The following is a 17615-nucleotide window of genomic DNA, read 5'->3' on the forward strand; positions in this document are numbered from 1 at the left end:
TGCAGGCCAGAAGAGGGCACCAGACCTCATTACAGATGGTTGTGAGCCACCATGTGGTTGCTGGGAATTGAACTCAGGACCTTTGGAAGGGCAGGCAATGTTCTTAACCACTGAGCCATCTCTCCAGCCCTGAAGATATTTCTTAAAAGAAACATTCATAATGAGTTCCATATCTATATGAACTGGTTTTCTCATTTCTAGTAAACAAATATTTGAGCATTTTCAATAAGAAATAATATAGAAGCCGGGCGATGGTGGCGCACGCCTTTAATCCCAGCACTTGGGAGGCAGAGGCAGGTGGATCTCTGTGAGTTCGAGGCCAGTCTGGACTACAAGAGCTAGTTCCAGGACAGGAACCAAAAATAGCTACAGAGAAACCCTGTCTCGAAAAACCAAAAAAAGAAAAAAAAAAGAAATAATATAGATCATTTTTATGTATGTTAAAAATGGTTCCCAGAAGTAAAAATCACAGCCTTAACTTTATTCTCAAAATGGTGGGATTTAAGAATGAATTCCCAAGCAGGCTCTCTTCTCTAACTGTCCATGTCATGAGAACGAACCAGCATTCTCAATAGCAATGTGTGAGTGAGTGCCATCTGTATTATACTTTGCGTGTAACTTAACAGGTGAAGGCACCAAAAAGTAACTACCACTGAAGCGTGTCTCAATTACTTTTCTGCTACTGTGATAAAATAATCCTACAAAAGCAGAGCAATTTAGGGTTGAGAGGGTTTTTGCTTACACTTCTAGAGAGATATAATCCACCATGTCAGGAAGGTCTGACTGGGGCCCATGGTGGCAGGAACAGAGAGCTGGCTCTATTGTATCCACACTAAGGAAGCAGAAAAACAGCAGGAGGTTGGACCATGTTATAAAACATCAAAGCCTCCCTATGGTAGTGTACCTCCTCCTGCAAGCCTCTACCCCCTAAAGGCTCTGTAACCTTCCCAAACAGCACCAACAACTGGTGTTCAATTTTATGAACCTATATAGGATATTTCTCATTCATATCCACAGCAGAGCATCAAAACTCTACAGATGTTTAAGAAGTATCTGTGTTAACCATTCTTTTCTCAAATAAAACGTGGATAAATAAAGTGTGTGTGTGTGTGTGTGTGTGTGTGTGTGTGTACCACAGTAAGGTTTCTAATCAAATCTTCCCTTCCACCTTGTTTTGAGATAGGGTCTCTCTTATGCTATTGCACTGTATTCTCCAAGGTAGCTAGACTTCAAGCTCTGCTTTTCCTGTCTCTGACTCCTACTTTATTGTAAAAAATGCTGAAGTTATAGATGTAGTGCACATAGCATACTGGGGTCAAATTCAGGTAGTGAGGCTTACATAGCAAGTGCTTTCACCCACTGAGCCATCTATCTGACTGAAATTCCATTTTTAAAAATATAACTCCTAGCTTAATACTCCAGTGCTGCATTATCTATTATACATTGCATGTAGCTCCTTAGGAGTTCACATTGACACCTTGATACAAGGGAAGTTATGTTAGGTTTTTGGTTTTAGATCAAGGATATTAGAGCTACAAGAAAAATGGAGTAATTATTCCTGGTTTCTATTTTGCTTTTTTGAGACAGGATCTCACATTGTACCCCTGGCTGGCTTGAAATTCACAGTCCAAAGGTGACCTTCCTGCTACAAATTCTTCAGTGTTGGGATTATAGGAGTGAGCCACCACACCCAGTCTGGATTTTAATTTTTTCAGTTTCGGATTAAAGGACTCTGATAATAAATTATTGCGTCTTTGACATGTCTGAACCATTTGTCATAGTTTTAGGCCTCTAGATTTTCTTTATCTCAGCCACTTCAGTCATATGGTTATTGCTATGACTCCTGCAGCTGTTCTTGTGTTATATCCTCATCGGTGGTGGAAGGCATAACAGAATCTTGACTATATTCTTGGTTTGCTTTCTATTGCTGTGATAAAACCCCATGACCAAAAACTCCTTGTGGAGGAAAGGGTTTATTTGGCTTATAGGTTACAGTCCATCATCAGAAGTCAAGTAGGAACTCAAGGCAGGAACCTGGAGTCAGAAACTGAAGCATCATGGAGGAACACTGCTTATTGGCTTTCTCTACATGGCTTAGTTAGCCTGCTTCCTTACACATTCCAGGACCACCTGCCCAGGGATGACACTGCCTACAGTGGACTGGGCCCTTCCACATCAATAATCAATCAAGAAAGTGCCCCACAAGCTTGCCTGCAAGCCAGTCTGATGGAAACTTTCTCAGTTGAGGTTTCCTCTTTTCAGATTATTTTGGTTTATGTCAAGTTGACAAAAAAGGAAAAAGAAAAGAAATAACTAATGTAGATGCCTATGAAAATGTGGTGAGCACATTATTTATTGGTCTGGTATCATATACCAGAGGATCCTACTTCATGCAATCTCTTTCAAAATCCAATGATAACTGGCTAGGTGGCACATAACTTTAATCCCAGCATTTGGGAGTCAGAGGCAGGTTGATCCCTATAAGTATGGAGAAGTCAGGTTTATATAGCAGGGTCCAGGCCAGCCTTGGCTACATAGTGAGACCCTGTCTCAAAAAACAATAATAAAAATCCATCTAAAATTCATATGGACTCATAAGGGGGCCTGCACAGATTCACACTTGTTGACTTCAAAATTTATTACCAAGTTATAATAATTAAAACCATGTGAAATTAGCATAACAATAGACATAAATGAAACTCTTGTGAATTGCTGGTGGGAATGTAAACTGCTACAGTCTCCTTCCAAAAACAGGTTAGTCTGGATGTGGAAACACACACCTGTGATGCCAGAACTCAAGAGGTGGAGGCAGAAGAATAGCGAGTTCAAAGACAGTCTAGACCAAAAAACCAAGACTGTCGCAAACAAAATAGAGTCAAGTGAAATTGATTTTTTCTTTTAAAAAAGAGAATAATATGGTGATACTAAGCCTAAGCATCGGGTCACCACATGGTCTAGCAGTTCCCCTCCAGTGAGATCCTGTCTCCACCAGAAAAGAAGAGGAGGAATGTTGCACCATCCCTTCTTGATCCCAGAGAAAGCTCAAACATGAGCAAGGAGAAGGCCAAATACATTAACTGTCATAACTCACTATCTACAAATTAAGAATTAGGAAAAAATCTCCCAGTGTGTTCCTCTTTTTTTTCTGTTTCCTTGGAATAGCTTGAGAACTTTCCATGGGAGGAGCTAGACTGTTTCGCTGTAGTCAACAGTTTTCCCAGACTCTTTTCGGTCTACATTTTTATGACAAGACAATACATAGTGAGCAATTGAGAAGGCAGAGCTATTAGGTGCATCCGAGCCAAGGGGAGGATAGCACTGCCAGGGGGAGGGAGACAAGGCAGCTTCTCACAGGCTGTAGACATCTGTCTCGGGAACCAGAATGTCAATGCTGCAGCACCAAAACAAGTGTTATTTAAAATAATAATAAAAAAATACAGCTCAGCTGATCTCTTTATGTCTAAACACACCCTAGGACTGTACCCTGAATCACTAACAAAAAAAAACTTTCCTTTTTTTTAAGATTCTTCAAGAGATAAGAGAAATGAGAAGATGGTTTTCATGGTATATCCTACCAGGCAAATAAATATGTGAGATGTTGAGGCAAATAGGTTTTGATAGGGATTGCATTAAATTTGTAGCCTACTTGGAGTGGTATTATCTTTGTAACAGTATTAAATCTTTTCCTCTATGAACTTGGGGTTTCTTTCTTTTTATTTGTGTCTTTGATTTCTTCCAATAGAGTTTTGGGACTTTTCAGTATAGAGCTCTTTGACTTCTTGCTTAAGTTTATTCCTACAAGTATTCTTTCTGCTACTTCTATAAAGTCATTGTTTTCTTTTTTTAAATACTTATTTATTTCTTATGTATACAATATTCTGTGTGTATGCCTGCAGGCCAGAAGAGGACACCAGATCTCATTACAGATGGTTGTGAGCCACCATGTGGTTGCTGGGAATTGAACTCAGGACCTTTAGAAGAGCAGGCAATGCTCTTAACCTCTGAGCCATCTCTCCAGCCCCAAGTCATTGTTTTCTTTCCTTTTTGTTTTGTTTGCTTTTCGAGCTTTTGTAGCCACAATTGTCCTGGAACTAGCTCTGTAGACACAGCTGACTCAAACTCAGAGATCTGTCTACTCCTGCTCCTGAAGTCGTGAGCCACCAAGCAGTGCTTTAAAGTCACTGTTTTCTCAATTCTTTTCAAATTCCTTATTCTTAGTGTATAGGAACATAGGTGATTTTGTGTGTGTGTGTGTGTGTATGTGTGTGTGTGTGTGTTTTAATCTTACAGGATTAGTAAATTTATTAGTCCCATAAGTGAGTGGGTGTGGGGGGAATGTTGAGGGTTAGGTGTGTGATCTTTGGGATTTTCTGTATGATATACTATCATTTGTGGATAGAAATACTTTTACTTTTTAATTTATAATTTGGATGTTTTTATTAATTTTCTTGCCTATTACTCTGACTAAAACCTCAACTACTGTGTTGAATAGAAGTGGCAGATGTGAACATGCTTTTTTTCTGTTCCTATCTTATATCTTTGGTGACATATTTATTTGCTATGAGTTTTCATCTATGGCCTTCATTATGGTGAGGCAGTTTGATTTTATTTCTAGCTTTGTTGAGAAATTTTATCTTGAACAGATGAAAAATTTAATCAAATATGATTTTTTGCATTGAGATAACCAAATGTTTTCCCTTTGAAGTTATAAAGTTAGCACCTCTATGACAGAGAACCTAGGAAAAGAAGACAAAATTTAAATTCAGGCCTGAATGAACAATGTGAAGAGAAAACTTTTTCAAGTTGTTAAGATGCATTCACACACAAAAAAAATCTACAGCTAATATCATACTGAATGGTAAAATACTGGATGCTTGTTTTATGCGCGCGTGCGTGTGTGTGTATGTGTGTGTGTGTGTGCATGCTTGCACGTGCACGCCCACACAGATATATGTGAAGGCCAAAGAACAACCTTAAGTGTCATTCTCAGAGTACCAGCTCCCCTTAGAAACAGTATCTGTCATGGAGGGCAATCCCATCCATTAAGCTAGACTGGCTGGTCAAGGAGCTCCAGTGATAGTTTCTGCTTCCCCATTGCTGACATTATAAACATACCACCACACATGATTTTTAATGTAGGTTCTGGGGATTGAACTTTGGTCCTCATGCTTCAAGGGAAGTGCTTTACTGACTAGACCATCTCTTCGTCCTGGATACTTTCCCTATGAGAGCACAACCAAGAATGGTGTAGAAAGTTACCCTGTTCTTTGTATGACTCCAGAGATAGACCTGCCTGGGGTGGTATGAGGGAATGAAAAAAAGGCAGACAGCTGGACATATGTATATACAGAAAATCTGGGATTGGGTGATGGGCTCTGATGGAGAAGGGCAGTACTTTGGAATCTCATCATGCTTACTATGTAGAGTTTAACAGAAACTTGAGGTCATCAAACACTACTGAACAAGGAGGTGGGGTTGTTATATACAGATAAGCAAGGAGACAGGGTTTATATTACATAGTTCCACCAAGGCCAGAGGTTTAACTAATTTATGTAGGGGCGGTCTCTATAGGAGAGCAGTCTTCAAGCTGTAAATATCTTGAATATATTTACAGGTAAGAGAAACTATAGTGGACATTTTCTGCACACACTGTCAACACTAGCCCATGGTCCCCCGAGGAAGACTTTGCCATCCCTCTGAGCCCTAGACAATGAGGTGCTTGATATGACTGTGCCCATGCCAACAGCAAACATTCACTCAGGACCTAATTCACTCAGGGCTTCCTCCAATCTCTATAGAAAGTTCTCATCTATACAATAAGGCATATAAAGAGAACAAAGACCAAAAAAATCAGAAAGGAAAATATGTCCAGGTAGTAAGATAACACAATTGCTTTAGTAGAAAATGTCAAGAATCTACAATAGAGCAATAAGTTAATGTGTTCAAACAACAATATTTTATAAAAATAAAAATCAACACTGGAAATGTAACTATACAGTAGAGAAATTTCTCTTTGCAGTGGGCAGCAGTTGATGTAGAGATGCATAACTGGTCAAAGTGCTGAGAATAAGTAATGTTGAGTGCTTAGCCTTAAACTGGACATCTGTAAGTACTCGACCAAGGCTCAGGAAGCACTGTGGAAGGGTGTTTAGGCCTGTCTAGTGGTAGTGGAGGGAAGGATTTTGTGGTAGATATGATCAAGAGACATCGTATGCATGTACAAGCTTTCCAAAAATGAACAAAAGATACTCTATTAAAATGTTTACATGAAGCTGGGCTGTGGTGGTGCACGCCTTTGATCCCAGAACTGGGGAGTCAAAGGTAGGGGGATGTTTGTGAGTTCGAGGCCAGCCTGGTCTATAGAGTGAGTTCTAGGACAGCCAGGGCTACTCAGAGAAACCTTGTCTCAAAAACAAAACAAAACAAAACAAAAATCTCTAAAATAAATAAACAAGAAAAACTATGTATGTTGTGGTATATGCCTGTAATTCCAGTACTCAAAAGGCTTAGAGGCAGGTGTATCTCTTATCACTTCAGGCCAGCCTGGTCTATACAGCAAGTTCCAGGCTAGCCAGAGCTATAATAAGACATTATAAAAAATAATATTTTATTTCTAAAAAAAAGAATGTTCTGGTGGAACACACTGCTGGATTAGGTTTTAAAAAAACTCAGGATGAATTTGATATAAAGAACCATCTTCAGGTGCTTGCTTCAGCAGCATGTATACTAAAATTGGAACGATACAGAGACGGTTAACTTGGCCCCTGTGCAAGGATGACACGCAGATTTGTGAAGCCTTAAAAAAAAAAAAAGAACCATCTTCAGTAGAGCTGGACTTGTCTTCAAGAGTGTGATCTTCTCTAGTGGAGGATCCAAGTTCATTGCCCAGCAAGTGGTTCACAGTTGCATGCAACCTATGGGTATCATCTTCTTCTGGCCTTTATGGGTACCTGCACACACACACACACACACACACACACACACACACACACACACACACACACACACCTCTGCCTCTGCCTCTCTAATTTTTTTTAAAAAAATATCTTCAGATAGTAACAGAAAAGTCCCACAGGATTCTTCTAAGAAGTCTGGAGTAGCCAGTCTTGGCCTGGTATTTCAATAATAGACTGTGATGTGTCCAATTTTTGTCACTTTGCTTTAAAAATGATGCAGATTAGTTCACATACCAATAGAATACCAATAGGTCACAATCATAAAAATCAGATTAAACAAAAGTCTAACTATTGGCTTTGCTTTTTTTCCCCCCTGCTGGAGCTTTGCTGAGATTTTTCAGTACAATACTACAAAGGTCCACAAGATGGCGACAGAACTCTAAAATACTTTGAAAAACTAGCTTTGGAAAAGCTCTGGTATTGCCTGATGAAAGTAAAAGTTTAAAAATGTCTGGTGGTGGTGTACACCTTTAATCCCAGCAATTGGGAGGCAGAGGCAGGCAGATCTCTGTGAGTTCGAGGCCAGCCTGGTCTACATACAATACCTAGTTTCAGGACAGCTAGGGTTGAGAAACCCTGTCTCGAAAAACAAAACAAAAAAAGTCTCCTTCAGAATTTATGGATTTGTTCCAATGCTTGCTCTGCTAATTTTTGCAAGGTGTAAGCTTTGTTTCAATAAATAACACTGCTAAAGAGCAATGTTGCTGAGTTAATTGATGTTTATCTCAGGTTCTAGCAGACATCAAAACTGTCTCCTTAACTCTCTACTCTCTCTATGACCTCTCTTATGTCTCTGTTATGACCTCTAGTCCCTGGTCCCTGTCAACAGAACTTCAGAACATAGGGCTGGAAATGCTTATTGCTCTTGAGAATTTGGTTGTCAGCACTCACATAGCAGTTCACAATCACTGGTAACTAACTATAGCTCCAGAGAATCCAACCCTTTTCTGGCCTCCTTTCTTGCATGCATGTGGTGCAAATAAACTCATGCAGACATAGAAGGAAGAGGGTTTAGAAGGGAAAAAAAGGAAGGAAAATTATATAATTATATTATAATATCAATAAATAAAATTTTTAGATTAAATTTCAAAAACCCTTCATAAATTGTAGTAGGAGGCAGCTTGTTTGTTCCAGACTGCTCAGCCCTGAAATAACCACACAGAAACTATATTATTTGCAATAATGCTTTTCCAATAGCTTAAGTGTATTTCTGACTAACTCCTATATGCTAAACTAACCCATCTCTACTAATCTGTGTATCACCATATGGCTGTGACTTACTGGCAAAATTTCAGCATGTCTGTCTCTGGAGGCAGCTTCATGGCTTCTCCCTGACTCCACTTCTTTCTCCCAGCATTCAGTTTAGTTTTCCCCTGCCTAGCTCTACTCTACCCTATCAGGCCAAGCTAGTTTCTTTATTAACCAATAAAAGCAACACATATACAGAAGGACTTCCTATACCAATAAACCATGGAAGGCAGTGTAATGCAGTGGTAAGGGAATGGATTCCAGAGGCTTCTTGCCTGTGTTGAAATATAGCCCAAAAGTTACTATTTGTTATTCATCAATCACTCACTCGTGTGTCTCAGTTTCTCTTTCTGCAAGATGGAGATTATAGTGCCCTTTATACTGGATTATTCCTGGGGTTAGGTCAAGTTGAAAAGTATGAATGCACTTAGAATAAATCTAGCACATGAAATGTAAAATTTTGTGGAATTCAAATTTAAGGATTTTTTTCTAGTCATGAATGGAGTTACCTCAATTTGATTTTGATTTATTAACCAGATTAATGGACTGCTGAGGATTTTTTTTCTGAGGATTTTTATGACCAAAAAAAAAAAAAAAGTCTAGCCAGGCAGTGGTGGTGCACACCATTAATTAATTAATTTTGGGAGGCAAAGGTAGGCAGGATCTCTGTGAGTTCGAAGCCAACCTGTTCTACAGAGCAAGTTCCAGGACAGCCAGATAGGGTTGTTATATAGAGAAACCTTGTCTCAGAAAACCAAGAGAGAGAGACAGAGACAGAGACAGAGACAGAGAAAGAGGCAGGTAGATCTCTATTGAATTTGAGGCTAGCCTAGTCTACATAGCAAGGTCTAAGTCAAGCCTACATGGTGAGATTCTGTCTTAAGGGAAAAAAGGCCTAGGTTCAGTGAGTTTGCTCAATGAGTTAAGTAAGGCTTTTGCTACCAAGCCTGACAAGAACCTGAGTTCAGTACCTAGGACCTACATGGTGGAAGGAGAGAGACCACTCCTTCAAGTTGTCCTCTGACATTATGGCACTTTTTCTTTAGATGTAAAAAAAAAAAAATAAGTTTAGGGGATTGAGGAGCTAGCTTAGTAAAGTGCTTGCAGTGCAAACATGAAGATCTAGGTTTGATCCTGGGCCCTTATTTTAAAAAGCTGATGTGGTGGGTATACACTGGTAAGCCCAACACCAGGGAGAAAGAGATGGCAGTCATAGCATAATGGGTGAGCTCCAGGCCAATAGAAGACCATGAATCAAAAAACAGGGTGGAATGCCCTTGAGGATGACATACCTAAGACTGACTTCTGGCCAGTGCATACATCCCAATAGACAGACAAACACACATAAGTCCAAGCTGAGTATGGTGACACATGCCTGTTATCTTGATCCTCCAGAGGCTGAGACAAGAATGACTTTAATTTTTTTAAATTTTATTTATGTGTTTGAGTGTTTGCCTATGTACATACCATACACACCTGTGTCCATGGAAGCCAGAAGTGGGTGTTTGATCCCATGGAGTTAGAGATGATCGTGAGCTGTCATGTGGTTTCTAGGAATAAAACCTGGTTCCTCTCTCTGCAAAAGCAACAAATGTTCTTGGCCACTGAACTGTAGTGGCATTTCAATTGTATTTTGATAAATAAAGCTTACCTGAGGATCGGGAGAGTAAAACAGCCACACTAGTCATACTTATAGCCAAGCAGTGGTAATACATATCTTTAATCCCAGTAGCCACAATGGTTGCCACAGAAACTGGGCAGCACATGCCTTTAACCCAGTGGTGCACGCCTTAATCCTAGCCATAGAAAGGATTATAAAATTGGAGGAGACCGCTCTCAGACAGTCTCATTCTGAGATTCTTGGAGGCAGGATCGCCATTTTGAACTGAGGTCAAGATAAGAGCCGGTGGCTGGCTGCTTTGCTTTTTGGATCTCTGGGTTGAACCACAATTTCTCTTTCTGAGTTTGTATCAATCGTGCTTCAAACCCCAATTTCAGTCTCTGTGGTATTTTTTCTTAGTTTTTATTAATTGTGCTTCACTGAACCATTTCTCTCGCCTCTTCACTGTGATTGTTTAAAAGTCAGTATTATATTCCTGTGTCCATTCACTTAAGGGTTTTAGCTAGAACTCATTCAGGTAGACCACTTCCTGGTAGTGTTTGAGTATATCATCATGTTGCTCTTTCTCTGTCCTACAAAACTGGAGTTAAATCAAGAAAGCCTTTAACTTTGTCATTAAAACCAGTGTTGTTATTAACACCTTTTATGCCTTTTAAAAATAAAATTTATTTGTTGACAGTGTTATTCATGTATATAATGCACTTTGACCACACTCAAATCCCCCTCCCTTTTTTTTTGTTTTTTTCTAAACAAGGTTTCTCTGTGTTGCTCTGGCTGTCCTGGAACTCTATCTGTACACCATATAAGCAGTGGAAAGCTATAGATGTTGATGCCTGATGAGTTACTTTTATTCTTATGGATAGTTTTATATGGGAATAGCCTTTTGTAATGTGAGTTACAGATCTGTTCCTAGAGACATTTTCTCTGTAATAATGCTTTAATGCTTTTTAAATTTTGTAAATTATAATTTTTATATAGTTAATACATGTTAAGATAGGGACAAAGGCTAGAAATACATTCAAACTTAGCATGCCCGAGAGATTTTGTTTTCAAAAAATCTTTAAGTGACTTTGGCAATCTTTAGTCATAACTTGAGGGTTCTTATTTGTTGCACTTTATATGTTTCTGATAAAATTTAAAATCTGTCAAGGTTCAGTGGCATAAACCTGTGGTGCCTACTTTTGGGAGGCTGAGGTGACAGAACATTTGAGTTTACAAGTTCAAAACCAGCATGGGCAATGAATGTATTTGTAACTGGAGACTGCTCATTTATTCCCGGCTGCCCAGACCTGAATAACCACACAGAAACTATAATAATTACAACACTGCTCAGCCTATTAGCTCAGGTTTCCTATTAACTAACTCGTACATCTTAAATTAATCCATTTCTATTAACCTGTGTATTAATCATGAAGCTATGGCCTACTGATATGGTTCTGGCGTCTGTCTTCATCAGCCACTACATGGCATCTCCCTGACTCCATCTACACTCTCTCTATGTGTCTGTTCATATTTCCTACCCGACTTTACTCTGCTAAGTCATTGGCCAAAACAGCTTTATTCACTAACCAATAAAAGCAACACATATACAGAAAAACATCACACATCATCTCCCCTTTGCTGTCGAAATTAAAGGAAGGTTTTAACTTTAACATAGTAAAATTACATATACAAAGCAGTTATCAAGCAAGAATTATAGTTACAACATTCAGTCCATTTACATTTGGCAAATTAAGGAAAATACTCTATAATCTATCTTATCTTTGTGAGTCTAAAGTTTTATATCTAGTTTATTTTTTATCATAACTAAGGAAAACTGTAAATATAACTATATGCCTTCAACCCTTCAAAGACCCCAGAAGGACTTAATATTACCTAAGTAAACAAGAAGGACATTGTAAACAACTTCCAAAATTCTAGAAATGACAGACATCTTGCTGCCTGGACAGTCACCCAGTTCTTTTGTAGCATTGGGGCATTATCTATCTTCAGCCTACAAACCCATAGTAACTGACAAACTTTTCCATGGAACAGGAAATTTGAAAGACTGTTTAGCCTATATTGGCAATATGTTAGTCACTTTCTTCTGTGTTTTGCAGAATGTCTGGCGGTTTTCTCTGTGAAGCAAGAATCCTAAAGTACCATACCATCTTTAAAAAAAAAAATTATTTATTTATTGTGTATACCGTATTCTGCCTGCATATATGCCTGCAGGCCAGAAGAGGGCACCAGATCTCATTACAGATGTTTGTGAGCCACCATGTGGTTGCTGGGAATTGAACTCAGGACCTCTGGAAGAGCAGTCAGTGCTCTTAACCACTGAGCCATCTCTCCAGCCCCCCATTCCATCTTTTGGAAAGTTGTGCAGTCACTTTTCTGTGGGTCTTGCATGTCCAGTTCATATAGCATACCATCCAACAGTCCAGGCAAGAGCAGTTTCTTGCCCAATGACTAAGATATTGAAGGCAAATTCCATAAAGAGTTTCTTTGATGCCCATCAACCTCTCTGAAATAATTGGTGCTGCCAAAAGCAGATATGTCTCACTGTTGAGAAAAAACGCCATATTCTGTAGATCTTTGACAGATTTCAAGACTACCTATCCATCTGAAATATATCTCTGTACATCTAGAAAACCTAACTAACATGACTACAAGTTTGACTATTAAAAATGACTATCTATTAATCTATAATTTTAAATTAAACATTACATTTTTGTGGTTTTTTTGAGACATGGTTTCTCTGTAGCTTTGGGACCCATCCTGGAACTAGCTCTTGTTGACCAGGCTGGCCTCAAACTCATGGAGATCTGCCTGCCTCTGCCTCCCAAGTTCTGGGATTAAAGACATGTGCCACCACCACCCAGTTAAACATTACATGTTTAAATGATCTGTATAAACATAATATCTTAAACAAGATAGAATTATACATATAACAAAAGTGATCTTTAATTTGTATCAATAAACCAAAGTCCATACCAATGTAGTATTCATTTCTATATCATATCCCCCCCCTTTTTTTAAAGAAATTGACTGTGACCATTAATCAGTTATAATCATCCCTTTTAAAATGAAAATAAATATTTATAAACAATAATTTTGGGAATTTGGTTGCTGTTTTCTCCAAATTGCTTCCTGCTGTTTATTTGGCAAAATATTTTTAGGGCTTATGGAGACCTTTCAGGGGATCTTGTTGTATCAAACCACATTAGCCTAAAAGGAATCCACAGACTCTCATCATCTGTGGAAACAAGAGCAGAACTTCTTTTCCAAAGTAACATATACTTAGTCTCAAATTTTGCGCCGGGCGGTGGTGCATGCCTTTAATCCCAGCACTCGGGAGGCAGAGGCAGGCGGATCTCTGTGAGTTCGAGGCCAGCCTTGTCTACAAGAGCTAGTTCTAGGACAGGCTCCAAAGCTACAGAGAAACCCTGTCTTGAAAAAACTAAAAAAAAAAAATTTGAAGCCAAGATACTTTTAAAATATATATATGTTGGTTTGGCTTAGCAGCCTGTACAATAAAATGTCCCTCTATGCTCAGCTCATTCACAGTCAAAAAATTCAAAGAAAATACAATATACATAATTTAGACTCTCTGTGTATTTTCCATCTTTATGTGGCTTATTTTTTTGCTCTATTACTTTTTAATATTTATCTTTACTCCTTTAATCAATGACTTTCTGTACTCTTTCTTCCCTCTCATAAGCCCACATACATTTATCTAACTCTGTGACCCAATCAGAAGTCTTTTTTTGTTTGTTTGTTTGAATCTTTCTTATTGTGTATCTGTAATCATTTTTTTTTTTTTTTTTTTTTGTTTTTTTAATTTTTGAGACACAGGGTTTCTCTGTAGCTTTGGAGCCTGTCCTGGAACTTCCTTGGTAGACCAGGCTGGCCTCAAACTCACAGAGATCCGCCTGCTTCTGCCTCCCGAGTGCTGGGATTACAGGCGTGCGCCACCACTGCCCGGCATCTGTAATCATTTTCTGACCAGGAATTCTTTTAAAATGGTAAGCAACTTGGTCACAGTGATCCTGGATTCTGGCTCTGCCTCTCTTGGCTTTTTAATATGCCAGAGGTGTGTTTATTGCCAGCCCTGTGATCCATACTTATTGCCCCAGCTCCAGGGTTGCAGCAGATCTATGTCACCATTAAGCAACTTGTAGCACTCAGCTCACAAACCCTATTTAAGTGCAGAACCTCCTGAAAGAGCCAGAGTCACAGTCTCTTAAAAAAAGGTATGCAGTTTTTAATACTAATGCTGAGTCAGGAAGCCTTCTCTTAAAGGAGCCGCACCTCTGCTTGCTGCCAGCAAACAGAACCTCTCTGAAAAAAAAAAACCATGGCTACCAAGAAGCTGTGCTTGACTCCCACTTTTATGGGTATATAAGCCCTCTTTATTTTTCTCAAGCTTTTTTAGGTCTTATGTGGATTCATGCCCCAGATGGTGGGTGCTATTTTGTAAAAGATGACTGCGCTTGTGTTCCTGGCCACCAAGACCCGAATAATCACACAGAAATTATATTAATTACAACACTGCTTGGCCATTTGACTCAGGTGTATTTCTAGCTAGCACTTACATCTTGAATTAAACCATTTCTATTAATCTGTGTATCACCATGAGGCTGTGGTCTTACCGGTAAGGTTCCAACATCTGTTTCCTTTGGCAGCTACATGGTGTCTTTCTGACTCAGCCTTCTTTCTGGCTCTATTCTGATTTCCCACCTGACTTTGTTCTGCTAAGTCATTGGTCAAAACAACTTTATTCACTAATCAATAAAAGCAAGACATGTACAAAAGGACATCCCACATCATTTTTTTTAAAAATCTAAGAATTGTAGACTTCACAACTTCATACAAGTTTAAAGAATTTTTTTAAAACTTTGATTTTATGACAAAGAAAAAATATGATCAGATATGATCAGTAAAAAAGATTGAGAAAGTAGAAATAAAAAGAATGTAGGAAAAGCCGGGCGGTGGTGGCGCAGGCCTTTAATCCAAGCACTTTGGAGACAGAGGCAGGCGGATCTCTGTGAGTTTGAGGCCAGCCTGGTTTTTAAAAGAGCTAGTTCCAGCACAAAGCTACAGAGAAACCCTGTCTCAAAAAAAAAAAAAAAAGAAAGAAAGAAAGAAAAAAAGGAAGGAAAAATTCCCTCAATATTAACACCAGACATTTTATATGGACTTTGGAATGTACATTTATATGACTTTTGTTTGAAAATGAGAAAATAACATACATATTTTTAAATAGCATTAGTTATCTTACAAATCTAAAATGGTAATATTTTATTAGGTAGATATAAAACAGTTTTGTGGTTTGTCCTCTGTTTTTTCTGCAAATCAACCCTTTTTCATTGTTATTAAATATTAAGTATTCTTATTAAGTATTGCTTGAGCACTATACTTGGCCTCTACATCATCTCAGTATTTTCTCCCTGAGTATTTTGGTTGCTGCCTTACAACCATCAACTATTAGATACAAACCAGTAACTTACAAACTGACATCCCTAGTTTCTGTTTCTTCTGAGCCCTGGACTGTATATGTAATGAGCTACATTACACTTGTGCTTGCTTGTGTCAAATGCATTTCAGATTCTCTGTACATATGCATGATAGGGCTAATGAATCTTCTCCCAACATAACAGTCTGTCAGTGTTGCCTGTCAAAGGAAAGGCTCAGCCATCTGTCTGCTAAGTAAGCCTAGGCTAAGGAGCACCTTTGATACCTCCTACACTCCTCCTTGCACATACTGTGCTACCAAAATCAGACTGAGTTCCTAATAGTTCTTTATCCCATCTCTTAGCATTCTCACTGCCAACATCTTAGCCGTTGCTTTTGTCTTTGGTCAGACCAGTTTCTCTCCTTACACCCCGCCAGGCACCCTGTTCTAAAACATCTCTATAGTGTAACTGAAAGTATCTGTGGGAAAGGACCATATTTTTTTTTTAAAAAAAATCCAGTTCAGACAATTGTATGCATGGTAGTGTGCATTTATGTGCTTGTGTGTGAGTAATGCATATGATAGGTGTGAGGGCTAGAGAACAATGCTCACTCCTTTTCCTTGGGAATTGTCTACTGTGTTTTTTGAGACAGAGTCTCTCATTGGCCTGTTGTTTCCAAGTTTAGGCTAGACTAGCCGACTAGAAAAATCCCCAGAATGCACTTGTCTGAGCACTGGGATTACAAGCTTATGCTACGGTACCTAGCTTTTATTATTATTTTCTGAAGGTGCTAGGAATTGAACTAAAGTCCTCAGGCTTGAACAGCAAGTACTACAGAGCTATCTTCCCCGTCCTCAGACCAGTATTTTTGTAAAATACAGTAAAAATAAATTTACTAGAAAAAAAAAACAGACATAAAACTTCTCTGTCAAGGTGATTTAAAAGTTTTTGAGCCAGTGGTGGTGGTACACACCTTTAATCCCAGCATTCAGGAGTCAGGTCAGAATCTCTGTGTTTTTGAGGCTAGCCTGATCTACAAAATGAGTTCCAGGACAGCCAGGAACCCTGTCTCAAAAAAACAAAAACAAGTTTCTGAGTACTTGCTTCTTGGTGTTTGCAGATAGCCTAATCTTGTGAAGGTAGACAATGATTTCTTCTTCCACTTTGTCCTCAGTGCTTTGCCTTTTTTACTGTATACAGGCTCACAGGTTTGTTCAGTGGCACTGCTGCCAGTCTGGCCATTTCAATAACTAGTTGTCTTCTATTTTTAGGCTCAATTCCTAGCCATGGATTTGCTACATCTTCCCAGAGACATTTCCAGAAGATTTTGTTATACTAAACTGCTTCTAGAATAAGTGCACCCCCAGTCAACACTTCTGTTTCTTTGAACTGGGCTTTTCTCTGTTTGTGTTCTGATTGGCTTCAGTTTTGCTCTAAGTCTCAGAGCACTGTTAAGTCAAAAGGAGCAGTTTATCCATCTTCTGATCCTAATGTGCATTCTAGAAAACCATGCATTATTGATTTGTATTTGCCTTTGTCTAATTTAAACAGGGGGAACCTGGCCCTTTCTTAATTTAGCTTGGCAGAAATTTTAGCTGTTGGAACCAAGCAATGTTAGTGACTGACTCAGGTTCATGCTACTTACTCTGCAGGCACTAAGGACATCCTCTTCGGACTCTGAACTTACCTGCTGGTTTCACACAGATGGCTTGAACTAAAGATTGTTGTTTGCTGAAAGAGTTAAATGTCTGAAATAGCTAATTATACAACATAGCATTGTAGTTGTTTGTTTGTTTATTTGTTTACTCACTGGGGGCCTGCCACCCAGCTCCCAAATAAACACACAGAGACTCATTATTACTTATAAATGCCCAGCCTTAGCTTGGTTTGTTTCTAGCCAACTTTTCTAATTTAAATTATTCCATTTCTCTTTAACTATGTTTGTTCTTTAGACTTTTTACCTTTCTTTAGTTATATATGTCTTTCTTTTCTTCTTACTCCATGACTGGATGTGTGGTTGGCCTCTGGCTCCTCCTCTCCTATTCTTTTCTCTCTCCTCCCTCTTCTCAAGGTTAGATTTCTCCTCCTATTTATTCTCAGCTGGCAGCTCCACCTACCCTTCTTCTGCCTGGCTCTTGTCCATTCAGCTCTTTATTAGACCAATCAAGTGTTTTAGGTAGGCAAAATATAACACAGCTTTACAGAGTTAAAGAAACTCAATATAAAAGAATGCAACACATCTTGTATCATTAAACAAACATTCCATAGACTAAATGAATGTAACACATCTTAAACTGGGGGCTGAAGAGATGACTCAGAGGTTAAGAGCCTTGCCTGCTCTTCTAAAGGTCC

The 17615-nt window shown here is 38.8% G+C and overlaps 1 protein-coding gene and 1 non-coding gene across 7 annotated transcripts in view; both read left to right on the plus strand.

Annotated features, from left to right (window-relative positions):
• Znf638 (zinc finger protein 638) overlaps positions 1 to 17615 on the plus strand; it is a 142326-nt gene that overhangs the window by 5815 nt on the left and 118896 nt on the right. The window lies entirely within an intron of this gene.
• On the plus strand, positions 6703 to 6809 carry LOC113455548. Its single transcript, XR_003376616.1, has one exon. It is a non-coding gene; the product is annotated as a U6 spliceosomal RNA (small nuclear RNA).

This window comes from Microtus ochrogaster, unplaced genomic scaffold (assembly GCF_000317375.1).
Source record: "Microtus ochrogaster isolate Prairie Vole_2 unplaced genomic scaffold, MicOch1.0 UNK62, whole genome shotgun sequence".
Lineage (NCBI taxonomy): Eukaryota > Metazoa > Chordata > Mammalia > Rodentia > Cricetidae > Microtus > Microtus ochrogaster.